At 37.2% G+C, this 19,542-nt stretch overlaps 1 pseudogene; it reads left to right on the top strand.

Annotated features, from left to right (window-relative positions):
* The window catches only part of LOC124989182 (39S ribosomal protein L47, mitochondrial-like), a 38,915-nt pseudogene extending 34,519 nt beyond the window's left edge, over positions 1-4,396 (top strand).
* The last annotated feature ends 15,146 nt before the right edge of the window (positions 4,397-19,542 follow it).

Genomic DNA, 19,542 nt, shown 5'->3' with positions numbered 1-19,542 from the left:
TAGTGTAAACAGTTTAAAATGCATTTGACCCATCAGCTTTTAAATTATGGTTCTTTTAATTTAACAAATTAGCTTTATTTCAAATTTTGTTCATAAATTGAGATTTTAGTAATATGTTTATTTTTCACTATTTCAAACTTTTATAAAATGCGACTACACTCAATTGTCAGGAAAGTTTTAAAATCTAATATTATTTCTGTACCACATGGAAGTAAACAACCACATGAGAAAATAAGCAAAAATTTAATAATCAGGATTATTCACATCAAGAAAGTATATCCAAAACAAAAATACACAAAAAATTTAGAAGCCACATGGTTAGATAATTTTTCAAAATGCCTAAAGCCCCTGAAAATGTTAGCCAGGTGATGGTGGGGACAGTATTAGGTGAAAAAGTACCAGGCATTCTGACATCCAGAGTAATAATGGAGTACATGGAGGTGCTTACCTGTAGTTCCAGTGACTGGGGACACTGAGGCAGGAGGATTCCAAGGTCCCAGCCAGCCTCAGTAAATTAGCAAGACCTTGTCTCTGGAATAATACTATCATGAATAATACTATCATAAATATTAAATGAAAATTATTTATTATTATTTAATTGAATTATTATAGTACCATTTTTTAGATTCAAACTATATGGAACATATATTAAACTAAAGCATATTACACAATCCAGTAATGAAACAGGAAGCAGGATCAAAATAGAATGTCAGTTTTTATATTTATTCTAGCATTTGCACATTTGTTTATTGAAAATAACTATGTAAATTCTTACTGTTTTAAGATATTTGACTTTTTTGTTTATTTTTAAGGAAATTGTTAATTTTAGCATAGTTTTAGATTCATGGAAAATTTGCAAAGAGAATTCCCAAATACCTAGTACTCTTCCTACTTTAACATCAAGTAGACCATTTGTCATAACTAAAAACAAACATCAGTAATTTATCATTAACTAAAGTACATACTTCATCCAAATTTCCTGTTTCTGCTAACCTCCTTTTTCTTTTTCATGATCCCATCCATGCTAACACATTATATTTAACCATCACATCTCTTGGATTTGACCACTTCTCAGACTTTACTTTTGAAGATTTTGGTGTTTTCTTTCTTTCCTTTTCATACTTGGGATTAAACCCAGAGGTGCTCTACCACTGAGCTACATGCCCCGTCCTTTCGAAAAAAAATTTTTTTTCTGTTTTGAGACAGGGCCTCCCTAAGTTGCTAAGGCTGATCTCAAACTTGAGATCCTCCTGCCTCAACCTCCCAAGAAGCTGGGATTACAAGCAGGCACCAATGCACCCAGCTGACTGGCAATTTTGAAAGGTAGTTCAGGGTTTGGTTGGCTGATTGTCAGTTTCCTTTCGTCTGATGCTGTCTTGTGAATAGACCAAGGTTCTGATTTGTGGGGAGGAAGATCTCAGAGGTAAAGTGCCATTCTCTTCATATAGCAGCAAGCGTTTTCACGATTTCTTTGACTTACCCCAGTTGATGACCTTGATCATCTGACAAGGTAGTGTTTTCTAAGTTTTTCAACTCGAAAGTTAGTCTTTCTTCCCCGTTCCACATTGTATGCTTTGGAAGAAAGTCACCATGCAAAGCCTACAGTAGGAGTGGGAAGCCATATACTCACCGTCTTAAGTAGGGACTACACACATCATTTATTTGGGATTCTTCTGTATGAGATATTTGTCTCTGTACCCCATTTATTTATGTATTCAATCAGTTATTTATATCACAGGGACTCATGGATATTTATTTTACATTTTGGGTTGTAATACTTTATTACATTTTTTAAAAAAACTTGATGCTCAGATTGTTCTAGTTTTGGCCATTGGAAGTTTCTCCAGATTGCCTTCTGCATTCCTTTGCCACGTCCCCATCCTTTAGTTTCTGGAACACTTCTTTTCTTCCAGACACTACAAAATATCCAAGCTCCATCTTGTATATTTCTTGCCCCAGTTTCAGAATCAGCCATTTCTCCAAGGAGTCCTGGTTCCTTTTATTTCAGAATGAATTAGAAATGCAGATCTGGCTATTAGGTGTGACTCTTACTTACTCTGGATTCTTCCTCAGCATGTATTGACATAAATAGTTTTCCTTCCACATCTTAGTCATCTTAAAATGGAGAATTTTTAAAAAACAGAACTTAGAGACTATTAGGGATAGTTTTTTTCACTCTTGTTAATTATTGTTATTGTTAACACTGTCCCACGTTATGTGAAGTTTGTCAGTCCCAAATATGAATTCAGGATAATGACTTTCTAAAGAAAAAATTATAAATTACTTATGCACGTTTCCTCACTACATTCCTTTTCACTAAACCTGCATCCAACACATTTTCTGCAAGTAAATAAATAGAACTGCATGTGTACATGCATACAGGTGTTTCCCTTTAGGCTTCTTATTGGAGCACCAATGTGCCAAAATTACCAGACTGATTCATTTGAAAGAAGCATTGGTATGTTCTCCACATCTTTGCATTTCCGGGACTTAGTTTGATGCATATGACCCAGGGTTTCCTAAGCTGCCGAGCTCCCTGGAACATGGTAAAGCTTACCATCAATAATTGAAATACATCTAAGTTTTTATTCTCATATTTTCATTGCTCTTTATTTGCACATTTTTTGTTTGGGAAGGCTTCAGTGCCAATGATTAAAAGAGCAGTGGTCACTATCACAGTGTTTTGTGGAAACTGGTTCCATCTCACCGATGCTGTTTTATCATGAGCCATGGTAAATTAATCAGTTTTAGGCTTCTTTTCCACTAGTGAAATAAGACCCAAATGTTTCTCTTAGAGAAAATGCCCCAAAGAAGCCTGTAATGGAAAAACATTTCTATGTATCATGTTGAATAAGCTATTCATCCACTGGGTGGTACTGAATTTAATTAGAAGAAAACATCTTCATAAAAATAAGGCCTTCATGATATACCGTTTCATTTAAGACCCTAAGTCATCATATCCTCTAAACGGTGGGATAAGGATGCTGAAACAGAACAGTATGAAAGGAAAATCTTCTTCATTTGCTCTCTAGTCTTTCTGTGCATTTTTATATTTTAGTATCTTTATATGCTCACTTCCAATTCCCCATTTAAAAGAAGATTCTCTTGTAAGATCTATTTTAATTTGATCCGAGATTCAGTACAATTTTTTCAAATGATATTTGTCTAAATATAATCCAGGAACCGAGTGGTTGTGAACAAAGGGACTTGGAGACAGTACTCGTGGCTCCAGGATAAACAGTGTTACCACCCGTCCACTCAGTCTCTAAACCCACTTATCCAAAGTGCTAGGGATCCACGTCCTCCTGGGTTGGGAACCCATGGGTGGGAAGGGAGACGAATGCCTTCAGCAGGTACAGAGAGGAGGGAAGAATTGAATGATACAGCAGGATGGTCCCAGGAGAGCAAAGGAGAGCATGTGACCTGGATGCGGCTGCAGTTTGCTGATGTGAAGGTCTGTAGATGGCAGCCTGTAGGGTAGGTGAGACCACCTGTACACTGTCCCTAGGTGCTAGCTCCTTTTCCTCCCCGCCCACCCTCGTTTTAGACAGCTTTTCTGCTGCTGTGACTAAATGATCTGACCAGCACAACTGTAGAGGAGGAAAGGTTTATGTGGGGCTCATGGTTTCATAGCTTAGTCCACAGAAGGTCGGCTGCATTCCTTGGGACTCAAGGCGAGGCTGAACATCATGGCAGGAGAGGGTGCCAGAGGGAAGGAGCTCACATCATGGTGATCAGGAAGCAGAGAGAGAACTCCATTTGCCAGACACAAATGTATATACCCCAAAGCCACGGCCCAATTCCCACCTCCTGCAGCCACACCCTACCTGCCTCCAGTTACCACTCAGTTAATCCCATCAGGGATTAATTCACTGATTAGGTTAAGACTCTCAAAACACAACCACGTCTCCTCTGAACCTTCTTACATAGTTTCACACATGAGCTTTTGGGGGACCCCTCACATTCAAACCATAACACCCCTTTTAAAATAACAATTGACATCAAATGTTTGCCCAAGTCTGAACACAGTTCTGGGGATTTTGTGTGTCCTTAACTCATAGTTCCTTCTTTACAACAACTCGTCACGACAACAGGTGCACTGAGGCAGATGCTGACTTTCTGGAGCAGGCCTTATAAGTCTCATTTCTATTTTGCATCTGAGGAAACAAAAGCACAGAGAGCTTACCTAACTTAATTAGGATCATGCAGCTGCAAGTGTAGGATACAGAATCAGGTAGTATATTCCAGAACCCCTTTCACTCTCAGGATGGTCTGCCCTATGGTTGGACCTCAAGGAGAGAAGAGCAGCAGGCAGAAGTGTCTCCACCAGACCAGTCGAAATAGTGAGAAGCAAGCAGTGACAGTCTGGGAGGGCCAACCTCATCTGGCTCCTTGAGACCAGTGGGGTTAGAAGCCATGAAGTTTGTCATCTCGGCATGGATACTGTGTTCATTTGAGACATCTTTAGGTAACTGCAGAAGCCAAAAACAATGACAAAAGGGGAGAGGTGTTGGGAGGAATCCGAGAGTGAGTGGAATGGATGGAGGAAAGTGTAAGCTACACACTTTATGGGGACCGCTCACGAGACGGGGCATGTCACTAGAGCTCAGGTTATTTTCATGCAGGGTATATTTAGATGCTCCCGTTAAAAGTGCAGAATCCTCTTCTGTTTGTTGTACATTTGTCTTCCCAAGCAGTGCGTGTGATACCCAGGACCTCTCTCTGCTTCCCAGGCACACCAAGATAGCAAGTGGTTTGTTTCCACTTCACTGGGTATGTTTTCTATGTTTATGGGTTTGTATTACTTTATAAACTGAAAAAAAAAAAAAAAAAACTCTTGTAATTTGATAGAATTGGGATGAAAATAATAACCCTGTCCCACAAACCCATCATTAACAATAAAGTTTTACAATAGTAATTATACTTTGTTAATACTACTGAGGCGAGAGAGAAATGTCAGACATTTAATTGAGCTAACAATATTGTGTAATCTAAAACAAAGAACAGGAGATCACATATGTGAACTGAGTAGTCTCCTCTCCAGGGTCTTTAAATTTAAGGAAGAGATGAGAGAATTTTATGTGGCTTATTCAAGATGCAAGTGAATTCTCAGATATGAGCTGGTGTATTGCATGGAATGATTGATGGCCTTTTCTGAAATGAGTGAGTATGATAAACAGAAGATTTTGTGACTGTGTTTCGACTGGAGACTTCGGCCTGGTTCTCTTCCCATCTCTGATCCCCTTCTTCTCAGATTACTCTCCTATCAGCAGAGTACAAAATGAAATAAGTTTTCCCAAGTATGGAGCAAAGTGATTCATTTTCCATTACCTAGTAATACAAATTGTAAAAAAGAAAAAGGAAAACAAAGTCCCTACCTTGGAAAATGCTGTGGCCAAGTGACTATGTCAAAGACTTCAAAGAGAAAACAGCTATGTCCTGGTGGCCACCTCAAAAGGGTGGTATCAAAATAGTCTGTGAAAATGTCACATCCCTGGGAGCCCCAGGAGATGCTCTTCTGGGTGTAACGAACCAGGATTTCAGAATGTACCCCCAGTCTCTGGAGACCTCAAAATAGCTTTCCCCTGACACCACCTGTGTGGCAAACAGGATCTTTTGGAGGAGGGAGTCTTCAGAAGAAGGAAGGATTGGAGAGGCAGGGTACCTAGGAGAGGCGGGCAGGGAGGAGAAGGTGTTACCGGCAGAAAGGGCAAGGTGGACACAGACACGGAAATGAGAAACTGAGTGGGATGACTCTACAACCTGTAGGCCTCTTAGGTGCTCACCAGTCAACCTTTATTGAGCACCTACTACATGCTTCACCATAGTGCCACACCCTGTTGTAGAAGTGACTGTTGATCTAGTATGATTCAGTCTTTTTTTTTTTTTTTTCTTTTTTGCTCTCCACAATAACAACAACAGTAAAATACTGGGTCCTAAGTAAATTTCAAAACTCAAGTTTGATTTTAGCACTGTGCTTTTCCTTCAAGTGTTCTTCTAATTGATTTTAAACCACTGCGGTCTGAAATAGATAATTCAAAAAAAATTCTTGTTTCTACCTATTTTCAAAATTACCTGAATCTAAATTAAATTCAGATAAACTACTTGGTTTATTTTGAAACACGCAGTTGCATTAGGAAGACAAATACACCCCCAAATTGCTGACCAATTAAGTTTAAGCATTTGGTTGGTATATGGTAACTTTCTGAAAAGAAAATATCAGTTATTACTCAATTTTAATAATAATACTTTGTGCTCTGCAGAATTGAAGAGTGTGCTGAGACATTGGAAACACTTTCTGTCAATATTCTTAAAAAACAAACCTTACATGCAGATTAAATACAAATTATTTTTCTGTAACATTACCATTAACCTGAATGTTTCCATGGTAACAAGACATCTAACAGAATATAAAGCAGATAACTTTCAATATTTAAATCATAACTCATAAATAAAACCATATTTTGTAGTTGTATGAAAGTTACACATTAATTCTATCAAGGATGCAGAAATTTATTTAGGAATAATATTTTTCAAATTTATATGTTAATTTTTATAAGTAATTTCTAATTATAAAAGTAATTCATTCTTTCTGCAAAAATAAATTGGAAAATATATCAAAAGAAGAATTAAATAAACCTTGTAATGAGTACCACTAATATTTGTTTTAATCATTTTTGTATATTGATTTATTTATAATTCTTTTTAAAAATTTCAATCAGAATATAAATTCAACTTTTTGTTTTTTATTTTTCACTTTTTCCCATGTCATTAATTACCTTTTATATTTGTTTTGTGGTGACAGATTTGTGATAGTCTCAACAACGTAACCATATACTTTCTGCTTAAATAATACTTTGTCCATCTTTTCCATAATACATTTAATCCTTGTAGCTGTGAAGTCATACTCTACCCCCTCAAAAATAATGAATAAAATGGAGTTAAATTTCTTTATGTCATTTTATAACAATATTATCATGTCACCTCTATAAGCTTCCAAAATTAAGGATGTTTCAGATTAATTATTCCTCACTAACCCTGCTTTTGGCCTCTAAAACAGTATTCGAGAGTTTTTTCAGAAACACAAAACATAAAACTTCTGGAAGAGAATGGGGTATGTAGATAGTAATTTCCCAGGAAGACTATTGCAGGAAATTCTAAATATTATTAACTCAGCACACAAGGAAAAAATAACCAGAAAATGTCCCACACATGGACATTGTTTTGTTATTAAATCTATTTCTATTTCCATTATTTAACTTTGAAATAGTGTCACATATCAGACACATGCAGATTATATCTATCCTATCACAATCCATTTAATCGCACACGAGTCATAAAAACAGACAAACCCAATTTACTGGAACATACCCTCCTGGTCAGACAGGAAAATGCTGCCATTGCCTTTTGGTTGCAAGTAGTAACAAGGAAGAGAAATTGACAGAAGGTTAGAGAAGACCTCACCTGCAAGGGAGAAATACAGTTGAGGACCAGAAACCGTGGGAAGCAGGACTGGAGAGAATTGGGGAAGCAAGAAGTTCTTTTCTTTCCCAGAAACCTCATCTCCTCAGCTCTGTGCCACTAGATTTCTGTCCAGAGAACCTGTCTGCTCCTCAGCGCATGGGGGGAGGGAAGAAGGCACCCCACCTCCCGCAGACACAGGAAGGTACCTGGCCAGCCACATACTAAAATGGATTTTCTGGCAGTCCCATTCACTAATTAATTGTCTTGGATTGACTTAGGTGCTCAGTCCTGTGCCCATTGGCCCGTGTGCTGAGTCACCTTGCAAAAGCCTGAGTGTGATTCTCCAGTCATCAGAGGGCAGGAGAGAGGCCCAAGCTCCTGGGATTTTGTCTACTGCGATCAAGTGACTGTGCATTTGTTTCCGAATTCAAATAAAGTATGGCTTTTATTTTACTATTTTTTGTTTTGAGAATTCTATTAATAGTATATGAATACATTTCCTTGTATCCATTGTGTAAATTTCCAGAACTTTTTCCTTGGGGGAATCTTACTGTAGGTATGTTCAACAATTTGTTTTTGTTTTGTCACCTAACAATATGTCTTACATATTAGAGTTATTTATTTTTAATGAATTCATTTTTAAGGTATACTAGCAATACTTGAATGTGTGTTTTTTTTTTTTTTTTTAGGGTGATGGATTATTTTTTTAAATTTTTCTTTATTTTTACAGACTTCATTTTGATTCATCGTACACAAATGGGGTACCTCTTTTCGTTTCTATGGTACTAAAAGAAAAATTTAGTAATACTGATAATATGAATGAAAAAGTCAAGTTTGTTTCATATAACCTGTGAATTATCATTTTTTTACCTTTCTAGGATCCCAGTTTATATATTTGAATCAATGCATAAATATGTACTCATCATTAAACATACACTGCTTTAAAAACTTTCTTTAAAATTCATATACAGAATAAAAATAAATTGCCCTTTTTATAAATAAAATCCAACTTGCTTTCCTAAAATCATCATTAACAATTTGTTATGTATCCTGGATTTTTTTCTATGTATGTACATATACATATACATATAAAATATATATAATATGAAATTTAAAAATTTAACAAAATTGGTATCAAAGTGGAAGGATTAAACAGAATTTTGTTGTTGTTTTCAAAAATTTACAAATATTCTGGCCTCGGTGGCACACTCTTTATAATCTCAGTTATTCAGGACGTTGAGGCAGGAGGATTGCAAATTTGAGAACAGCCTGAACAACTTAGCAAGACTGTGTCTCAAAATTTAAAAAACAGTGGGGAGACTGGAAATAGAGCTGAATGGTAGAACACTTACCTAGCATGCTCAAAGTCCTGGGTGAAATCCTCAATGCTGGAAAAAAAATGTAGATATGTATTGGAGATGGTTCCATGCAGGTACATAGAGACTTGGTAAGTTTTGCTTAGCATTCTATATTAAGATGAATTATAATTTAACCATTCCTCTGTTGCTGAATAGTTCTTGTTTTCAATATTAAAAATACTGCCATAGGACTGGGGATGTAGCTCAGTGGTAGAGCACTTGCCCAGAATTCATGAAGCCTTGGCTTCAATCTCCAGTACCTCAAAGAAAAGTAAATTTTGATGAATGTGTTTGTACATAATTCTTAATGCTCCTATAAGGATATTTCTTCTGTCAAAGGAACACAATTATTACAAAAGGGTCCTGCAGAAAATGCTGTAAGAATTCTGTTACCCTAAGGGCATCTGAGAATGTCTGTTTCTATACAACTTTGCCAATCATAGATAACAGCAATCCTTTTTAATTTTTGCCCATCTGAAGGGTTATAACTTGTATTTACTGATCATTAATGAAAATAGGTATCTTTTTATATGTTCATTGGTCATTTAGATTTCTTTTTCTTTGGATTGTCTCTTCATAAACCTTTTTTCTTCTTGGAGTCTTTTACCCTGTTTTTCAAAGTCAGCTCACAGGAGCCAGGTATGGTGATATACACCTGAAATTCCAGCAACTTGGAAGACTGAGGTAGGAGGATAGCAAGTTGGAGGCGAGTCTCAGCAACTTAGACCCTTAGCAATTTAGCAAGACCTTCTTTCAAAATAAAAGATGTAGCTCAGTGGTAAAATATTCTTGGTTTTTAACTTTGTGATATTTTTATTATATGCATTTCAATTTGTAAACAGCCAACATTGTTAGTCTTTCTCTTTATGGTATCTAGATATAGTATAATGTTTAGGAAATTTTTTTTTATGTTACAGAGAAAAAAGGTTTATTTGGCCCAATGGTCAGGGGCCACAACTTGCCTGCAGAGTCCCACAGTGACACAGGGCATCCTATGGCAAGAAATAGGGAGCACAGGTGTGATGGACGTTTCTTACCACATCAAGATTATAGACTATTTTCTAATTTGAAAACACATCAATGATTTTTAAAAGTTTAACTATTAAAATTATTTGTGTATATCTCTATTGTTAGTTGGAAGCTATTTTTCTTTTTCAATGCATGGCAAATTATCTGACTTAGGGAATTTACTGATATTTACTCACTGATTTAAAAATCTACTTTTTTTCACCATTATGTACAACTATGATGCACCAACAAAAAGTATGGGAGAAAAATCAACATTTTTTATAAATTAAATTCTCATTTATAATTGGTACTGTTACCAGATCTTGTTTCTTACTTGTCTTTTTGTACTCTATAACAATGCTTGCCTGCTTCAGTTACCATAAGTTAATATTATTTCTCGATATACAGTTATTCTTTTTTTAAACTTCTCCTGACAATATTAACCATTTCCTTTCTTCTAGATGAACATAGGTATCTTCCAATCAAGTTCCATAAGGTATTGTTTTGGGATATCTTTCCAATTTCCTTCCAATGCTCTGTATAGTTTTCCCTACAGAAGGATTGGAAGACTCACTTGTAAAACCATCTGGGACCAGTGCCTTTCCAAGGCTGATCTTTGACTACCTCCCTGTCTCGTCTATGGTTATTGTCCTATGCAGATTTTATGCTTCCTCATAAATCAAAGTACAAATCATTTGTATCTTCTAGAAATCCTTTCATCTAGATTTTTATTTATTCATATAAAATAGTCTTCCTTCCTTATTTCTTATGGTAATTTTCTCAACTTTGATCTTAAACACTTATGACAAAGACTTATTGACTAATAATTAGGTAACTGGATGAGGTCTCCTCTGAATTGTGTTACTGTTCTTCTGCAAGCAGGCCTGTCTCCCAGATGAGACCTAGCTGAGGTCGGTAGGGCATCTCACTGCCATGTTTTATTCTGGGCAGGAAGAAATCAGGAAGTACAAAATTGAGAGGGCTTTAATTTGGGGTGGATCCCTTGCTGGCTAGTAAATAGGAGTCCCCTTGAATTTCTCTGCATCTGTGCTGAACTTCCAGAGGAGTCTCCCACAGCTCTGCCCAGCTTTTCCAGAGCAGGGCGATTCTCTGAGGAGGCCTTGGCCTCCTGTGGCAGATTATTCTCCTTTCAGAGAGGGTTTTACTGATTTTTATCCAGGGACTCACACACTGTTAATCCCTGCCACTCGGAATAAGTGGAAGGGGAGAGAGGAGTAAGATGCCCAACTGGCCTAGCTATTTCAAGAATGTGTTGACTCTGAGTTTGGATAATCACTGAAATTCCTTCAACACTGTACAATTTTCTCTTACCCATGTTTTAGCCTGAGGTTTTTCTCTAACCTTGTTTCTTCATCAGCCTGATTCCATTTTGTTTCTATTTATCTTCCTAGAAACTTTTATTTTCTGGGCATTCTTTCTCATTTTCTATCACTGATATAGATTTATTCTTGAGGAGCAAATAAAACCATTTCTGTCACTTCCTTCAGGGTCTGGAAGTGAGCAGGGAGGTAGATGTGCACTCTGTCACCGTTTTTAGTCCATCTCTTTTCATTGTTGCTTTTGCTTACACTAAAGAGAATGATCCCAATAACTAAATAAGTTGACAAAACAAGGACGGAGTTAGGCACCCCTGCGATGCTCTCATTTTCTATGTATTTCCTCTTCTGCTTCAGTGGTGAAACCTGGTAAGGGTCGTGAAAGTCACAGTGAGGACAAGATGCTGCCCCTGGTGTGTGTCATGGTTCCCGTGGTGGACAGCATTGCCTCGAACCAGAGAGCATTCCACAAACACCGGTGAAGTGGGTAAGGGAATACATTGTTTCATGCACAAACCAAAAATGCAGGAAATCGCTAAAAGTTCCTCTGAAGGGCGTGCTGCACGTCATCCAGTGACTAGACCTGGGACCTGGTGTGACTCCCCTTGAGCCTTCCTTCCACTGACTTTCTCAGGCCTTTTGCTTTGTTAATGCCTTTGTCCCAGTCATCCCTTAGACAAAGACCAATGGAAGGAAGTCCACTTTCATCGGCGATGACCAAAATTGTCACCCTGCCTAAAACTAACATATCGTCACCTCCTACATTAGCACTTCAGGATATCAGCTGGAATAGTTCCATCCCCTCTTCCTTTGCAGTCCTGTCCCTTATTAGAGTAATAAACTGAAGCTCATATCACTGCTCTGATTATGCTGTAAATTTTATGAGTATTTATGATCTTTCATGCCTTTGCAAAGGAAAAATGGCCATTAGATTGTGTGTGGGCGCGTGGATGGGTGGATGGTCGGGTATGGATGTGAGAATGTGAGTGTATAGGGCTTGTTTGTTGTTGTAAAATGTAACATTTGAATTAGGGAGAATAGTGAATTGGCAAGCCACTGTTTTCCTAGAATAAGATTTGTTTCTTCCCAATTTGGCTCTTTTCTGTTTTTGTTCAAGCAACATAATAACCTTGAGTTTTTGGACCAAATAACTAAATTATGGTGATTACAGAAGACCTTTCTTAAAATATGCTTTGATATTAAGCCATACGTTCACCATATCTTACCAAGGGGAAAAAAGATACTTTTCTTGCAAGTGATTATTCTGCTTATACGTCTAATATGGATGACAGCCTTGGTTCAGCAAAAATATTTTTGTTCTTTCTACTTTTTATAAACTAAAGACAAAAACTATAAGTTAGAAGCTTGTGGTTACATCTGTTTTACAGATTAATATGAGGAAGAGTATTTCTACAGAATTTTTTACTAAAACATTACTCATGATATAGATAAGGCCCTTCTGAGATTGTTCATAAAAGACTTATTATCTTAGGGATAAAATTTTAATTGATATATATATATAGCAATTTCCTCTTGTGAGTCTAAGGAGTCTGGAATGTTTCCAGATTATAGATTCTGAAAAACTTGAATCTATCCACCTTAGATTAGAGAAATAGTTGTCAATGAGATTGAAAAAAATATCTTTAGAATTGGCTTTCATCAGCTTTTGTTTAGTATGGTTATACCTAGAAAAAACTGAGCAACTATTTTTTAAGTAGAGTTTGCTATTTGAATTTACCCAGAAAATAACACTATAGAACACAGGACAACCTACACAATGTCTCAGGTCAGGTTGTAAGAGCACAGTATGATAAAATCATGAACTATTTAGAAATCACCATGAAGATCTTTTATTTCCACTTTATATGCGTAACTGTTTGAATTTGCCCCATCACCTTTAAGAATAAGAAAATTTTTTTTTTTCTGGGTGCAGTGGGTATATACCTTTAATTCCTGCATTCAGGAGGCTGAGGCAGAAACATCGCAAGTGTGAGGCCAGCTTCAGCAACTTAGCAAGATCTTGTCTCAAATAAATAAATAGTAGAGGCCCTACTATATCCTGAGACTGTATGGGCAGAGTGTTCATCTCTGCCATATTGGGGTCTCATGACTCTTCTACCATCTCAGTCTATGGAAACAGCTCAGTGGTACAGTGCCCCTGAGTTCAATCCCTAATATTTCATTAAAAAATTAATACACACACACACACACACATTTCTCAACATATTTCTCAATGCTTCCAAGTCAAATCAAATCATGCGAGACCCCTATCTGTTAGGATTATTGAAACTCTATTCATCATCATTTGGAGTGGTGAACTTTCCTTGAGTAAAAGTTCAGGGTCACACATATGGTCCCATACACTGGGGGTTGTCTTCTGGCTTTACATCAAAATCCCTGTGATGGTTAAATTGTCAACTTGGCTAAGCTATGGTGCCCCATTGTTTGACCTACCCCTAGTCTTGACATTGCTGTGGAGGTCTATCTTAGATGTGATTAACATTTAAATCACTAGACTTTGAATGAAGCAGATCATCAAAACTTCCCCAATGTGAGTAGGTCTCACCCAATCAATTGAAGATATTAAGAACAAAGAGTGAGGTTTCCCAAAGCAGGGTCAATTCTGTGTCAAGATTACAACAAAGAAATCCTGCCAAGGTTTCAGCAGATTTTTGGATTCAAGGCTGCCAGACTGTTTGCTTGCCCTACAAATTTAAAATTTACCAGCCCTCCCCCACAATCATATAAACCAATTGCTTAAAATAAATCTCTATTAGTTCTGTTTCAATGGGGAACCCTCATGAATACATTTTCCCTTGAAATGTCCACTGACCATGTGCCACAGTCACAGTTGAACATCCTGCTGCTCTTGACATCCTCTGCGTCCCCCTACCCACTATGATGCTTGGTTCAAGTTAGCAACCCTTAGGTCAGCCCCAGGACTGCACATGCTGCCCAGTCAGAGGTCCTACTACGTTCTGAGGTTGTGTCAGAGTGCTAGCCTGTGCCACATTGGGGTCTCACGACTCTACCTTCTTAGCCTCAGGAAACTCAGCTGTGCCCCAGGGTTGAGTTAAACTTCCAAATGCCCCACCTTCATCCTCAGGCATTAGAATGATCCTTTCCCACCCCCCTCAACTCCCACCCTTAGGCAAAACCAGCTACCTCCTATCAAAGATCTGAGTAGAGATACATTGAAGAACCCTTCTGAAACTCAATAAAGGCTATTCATGTCTCTGAGCAACAAGCTCACAACACAAAAACGCATTAAGTACTCAGAAATTACCCTTTTAGTTCTTTGATTATCCTACATCAGTGAGAATTGATAGCAAATAATGGTGTATTAAACTCTCCTGCTTTGTATTTATGTAAAAATCCAAGACCCAGAGAAGTTAAGTAGCTTCCTCAAGTTTCTCAGAACACTCATAAAAGGAATAAGATGCTAGGTGAGCTGTGATGCCTGCTCCTTCCTCTCCCCACCCTTCACCTATCATCTGGCTGTCACCTGCTGCAGAGTTATGTACAAATTCCTGGAGACTTTAGCACTGAAACTGCTTTGCTACTTCAATATGAAACGGCAGGTTGGAGTCTGATTCTTGAATGGATCACAGTCTCTGTGGCTATTAGCAACTGCAGCTTATTCCAAATAATTTAGCCATAGGCTTTGGAGGGAAGAGGGTCCCTTCTCAAATATGTAACTTAGTCCAAGCTTGAAAGTTCATGGGCACCACCTGGCATCAGTGTTTAGAAAGTTCTACGACGTCTAACTGTTCTATCTCCCCTCGTGATGATGAATAATATTCTTTTTCTTTCTTTCTTCTTTTTAAGTTTAGCAGCTCAGAGATGGGATGATACCATTTGGGACTCTGGCTGTGGCAATATTATTCGGGCTTTTCCTATTGATCTCATGGCTCATTGTGTAAGTTTATTTCTTCTGCTGATACAGAAGCAAAAAAAAAAATTTTTTTTTTAAAAAGGCTGACTTGTGACTTTTTTTCTGTTACATTCAGTTGTCTAAACACACTCATATATTCAACAGTACATGAGTAGCCAGCCATTTGGTCTTTCAGCCAAGAAGGCTGTGGCTAGGGATTGCTTGAGAAAATATCTGCTTTTGATCAAAATAAAATCTAAACTGTAAACCAATATAGTTTATTGCCTATAATAAGCCTTGTCCCTCAAGGTCATAATAAAACTGTCAGCTTCGTGTGTCACCAGCTTCCTCTCTCTTCTCTCTTTTCCCCTCATTCTCACTCTTGTGCTTGCTATTTATCTAATTTTACAGCTAATGGCTTCTATATTTTGAATGTTTTCTTTAGAGATTTGTTTTCTATAGAAGTTATCATGTGTCCTTGTGTTTTATTTTCGCACTTAACAGAGAAGCATGCATGTACAGAGAGTCAGGCAAAAGAACATAACAGTTGTTTGAAACCAGAATATGTCCCTCTGGCCTGGTAGCACTAAATACATCTGCCAGGCACAGAGAGCTCAAGATTTCTCCGAAATCTATTTCTGCCAGATTAGCACCTGTGACCAGTGCCTTGGGGGCACTCATTGCAATTACTATAAGAAGCAGTTTAGCAGACTCTAAAACTAGGCCACTGAAGTTCAAATCCTGGCTCTACTGATTGCGATCTGTTAGTCAACGATGTATAAGATTTTTTTCTCTATGCCTCAGTTTTCTTAACTGTAAATTGGAGATTTAAAAGAAAAAAGCTACATCACAGAGTTGCTGAGAAGTTTTGATGAATGAGTGCATATTCCTGCAGAATAGTACTTGGTACCTCGTAAGTACTGAATTAGTTATTATTATTGTTAATCAGGTTTTTGAGAGACTTCTGTTTTACTGAAGTCTAAAATAGAGTTTATAAGAAAAAAAGTCTAGTCCTCCCTCAGTGTCCAGAGGGGATTGGTTCCAGCCATGCCCTGCCCCTCTGCATGTTCGAGTCCCTTAGATAAAAAGCACATGATTGTTACACATAACCTATGCACACCCTGTCAAAAACTTTAAATCAGCTCTAGACTATTATTTCTAACTCAATGTAAATGCTGTGTGAATTATCACTGTATTACATTGCTTAGGGAATAATGACATGAAAAAACGTATATATGTGTTTGATTACAGATGCGATTTTTCTCCAAATAATTTTTGTCCAAGGTTAGTTGATGCAGAACCTGGAGGTTTGGAAGGCCAACTATACGGGTTTCATATTTGGCTGTGTTACAAGTAGTGATGTAGAACATAGTAATATTCCTCCAGAACATTGTTCTGAAGATAGTCTTTTCTTGGGGGCTGGAGTACATGAGGCTCACCCTAAGCTAGGGGTTTTTGAGATCAGTGTAGCTTCAAAACCTCATAAGATCATCTACGTCACCAAACATTTCTTAATGTTTTTTTGGGGAAAAGGAAGGCAGGTAAGAGTAACTTGGTTTGAATCTATCCCAGTTATTGATTCTTGCTTTTATTTCTTGTGCTATGGGAGTCCTGTTGAGGAAGTCTGGTCCTAAGCTGACATATTGAAGATATGGACCTACTTTTTCTTCTATAATCTGCAGGGTCTCTGGTCTGATTCCGAGGTCCTTAATCTATTTTGAGTTTAGTTTCGTGCATGGTGAGAGATATGGGTTTAGTTTCATTCTGTTTCATATGGATTTCCAATTTTCCCAGCACCATTTGTTGAAGAGGCTATCTTTTCTCCATTGCATATTTTTGGCCCCTTTCTCTCAGCAAAGGAAACTATCAGCAATGCGAAGAAAGAGCCTACAGAGTGGGAGAAAATCTTTGCCAATCATACTTCAGATAGAGCACTAATCTCCAGAATCTATAAAGAACTCAAAAGACTCTACACCAAGAATGCAAATAATCCAATCAACAAAAGGGCTAAGGAAATGAATAGACACTTCACAGAAGAAGATCTACAAGCAATCAACAAACATATGGAAAAAATGTTCAACATCTGTAGTAATAAGAGAAATGCAAATCAAAACCACCCTAAGATTCCATCTCACCCCAATTAGAATGGCGATTATCAAGAATACAAGCAACAACAGGTACTGGCGAGGATGTGGGGAGAAAGGAACACTCATACATTGCTGGTGGGGCTGCAAATTAGTGCAGCCACTCTGGAAAGCATTGTGGAGATTCCTTAGAAAATTTGGAATGGAACCACCATTTGACCCAGCTATCCTACTACTTGGCCTATACCCAAAGGACTTAAAATCAGCATACTACAGAGATACAGCCACATCAATGTTCATAGCTGCTCAATTCACAATAGCCAGATTGTGGAACCAACCTAGATGTCCTTCAATTGATGAATGGATAAAGAAACTGTGGTATATATATATATATATATATATATATATATATATATACACAATGGAATATTACTCAGCCATAAAGAATGATAAAATTATGACATTTGCAGGCAAATGGATGAAATTGGAGAATATCATGCTAAGTGAGATAAGCCAATCTCAAAAAACCAAAGGACGAATGATATCACTAATAAGTGGATGATGACACATAATGGGGGGTGGGGGGTTAGTGTTAGGGTTAGAGTTAGGGTTGGGGAGTGGGGCAAGAATGGAGGAAGGAAGGACTGTTTAGAGGGAAAAGAGGGGTGGGAGGGGTGGGGGGAAGGGAAAAAATAACAGAGTGAATCAAACAACATTACCCTATGTAAATTTATGAATACACAAATGGTATGCCTTTACACCATGTGCAAACAGAGAAACAACATGTATCCCATTTGTGTACAATAAAAAAAAAGAGTAACTTGGCTTAAGAAGTAAGAGGATTAAGGTCTAGACTTTATTTTGCTGTATAAAAAACGAAGAAGAAGAAGAAGAAAACACTGAGATTTGTTTTCCTTATCTAAAGATTGAGGATGTCCTTGGAAAGAAGCTATTTTGGAAATCATTCTTTTGGAACAGTAATTCATAACCTATATAATATTAAGTTCTAGATCTATGGAGAGTTAAATGTAGAATCAAAACTAAGAATCAGCATAAAGCATAGATATTGGGTTGAGAAAGTTCTTCATAAAAAGCATTTTTAAAAGGGAGAAATTGAGTTGATTATCCAAAAAAATTGTAACATCTACAAATAAAAAGCTCCAGCAAATATAAAGCAAATAACACAATGCTATTTTAACAATGTAACAGGAAAACAGGCCAGGGGCAGTGTCGCATGCCTGTAATCCCAGTGGTTCAGGAGGCTGAGATGGGAGGACCACGAGTTCAAACCCAGCCTCAGCAAAGGGAAGACACTAAGCAACTCAGTGAGACTCTGTCTCTAAATTAAAAATACAAAACAGGGCTGGGGATGTGGCTCAGTGGTCAGGTGTACCTGAGTTCAATCCCTGGTACCCCACCCCCAAAATGTAATGGAACTATTTAGAAGGACTAAGTAAGTCTTAAAAATCGATTAGAATGATGAAAATGCATTATAAAAATTAATAAAAGAATCACAATGTGTGGATCTTATTAAGATCTTGATTCCAGAATAACAAACTGTAAAATACTTGGAGGAAGACAACTGGAAATTTTAATACTTGATATTTGATGATCAAAAGAATCAGCAATTCTTCAAGTATGCTAATGGTATTGTGGGTGTTTTCGGAATAGCCCTTATTTTTTTAAAGACACATTTTGAGATATTTACAGATGAAATGATATGTTATCTGGGGTTTGCTTCAAAATTATACAAGGGTGGGATATATAGACTGGGACTATAACTGAAGCAAGACTGACCATGAATGGAGAATTGTTAAAGATGCAGCACGGATTCCTTATTCTACTGACTTTTCTTAATGTTCGAGATTTCCATAACAAGAAGAACATAAGCTGTAATACTGTGTAATGTAACAAATACATTATTCAAAACAGTATTTTTTCACAGATTCATGAATGTATGAATTCTGTGCGTGTGTGTGTGTGTGTGTGCGTGTGTGTGTGTGTGTGTGAAGCTTATCTCTGGTGGGGCAAAGGAGAAGAATGTGATTAGGAAGGAGTCCATGGGGACATCAACTCTATTGCTAATTTTTTTTTTAAATTTCCTAAGCTAAGTAAGCACAAAGTGGTGATTTATGTTATTATTTAATGTTGTGACTCTTTGGTATTCCTTTACCTCTTTAAAAAGTATTCTCTCAACAATTTTTAAGTACAAAAACATGTTTTCTAACAAGAGAGAAAATGAAGCTGATCATTAACTAGCAAAATAAGTTCAAGCTTGCTTTTATTAAAAGAAATACGAATTTAGATAAGATACCATGTTGATTTTTTTCCCTAGCAAAATGGAAAAGATTAAAACATCATAGCAGTCCACTTTTGGCCAACATAGTGAATTAGACACTTTCACACACTGAAGGAAA

Source organism: Sciurus carolinensis, chromosome 7 (assembly GCF_902686445.1).
Source record: "Sciurus carolinensis chromosome 7, mSciCar1.2, whole genome shotgun sequence".
In the NCBI taxonomy this organism is placed as follows: domain Eukaryota; kingdom Metazoa; phylum Chordata; class Mammalia; order Rodentia; family Sciuridae; genus Sciurus; species Sciurus carolinensis.
This window is presented reverse-complemented; position numbering and strand designations above follow the sequence as displayed.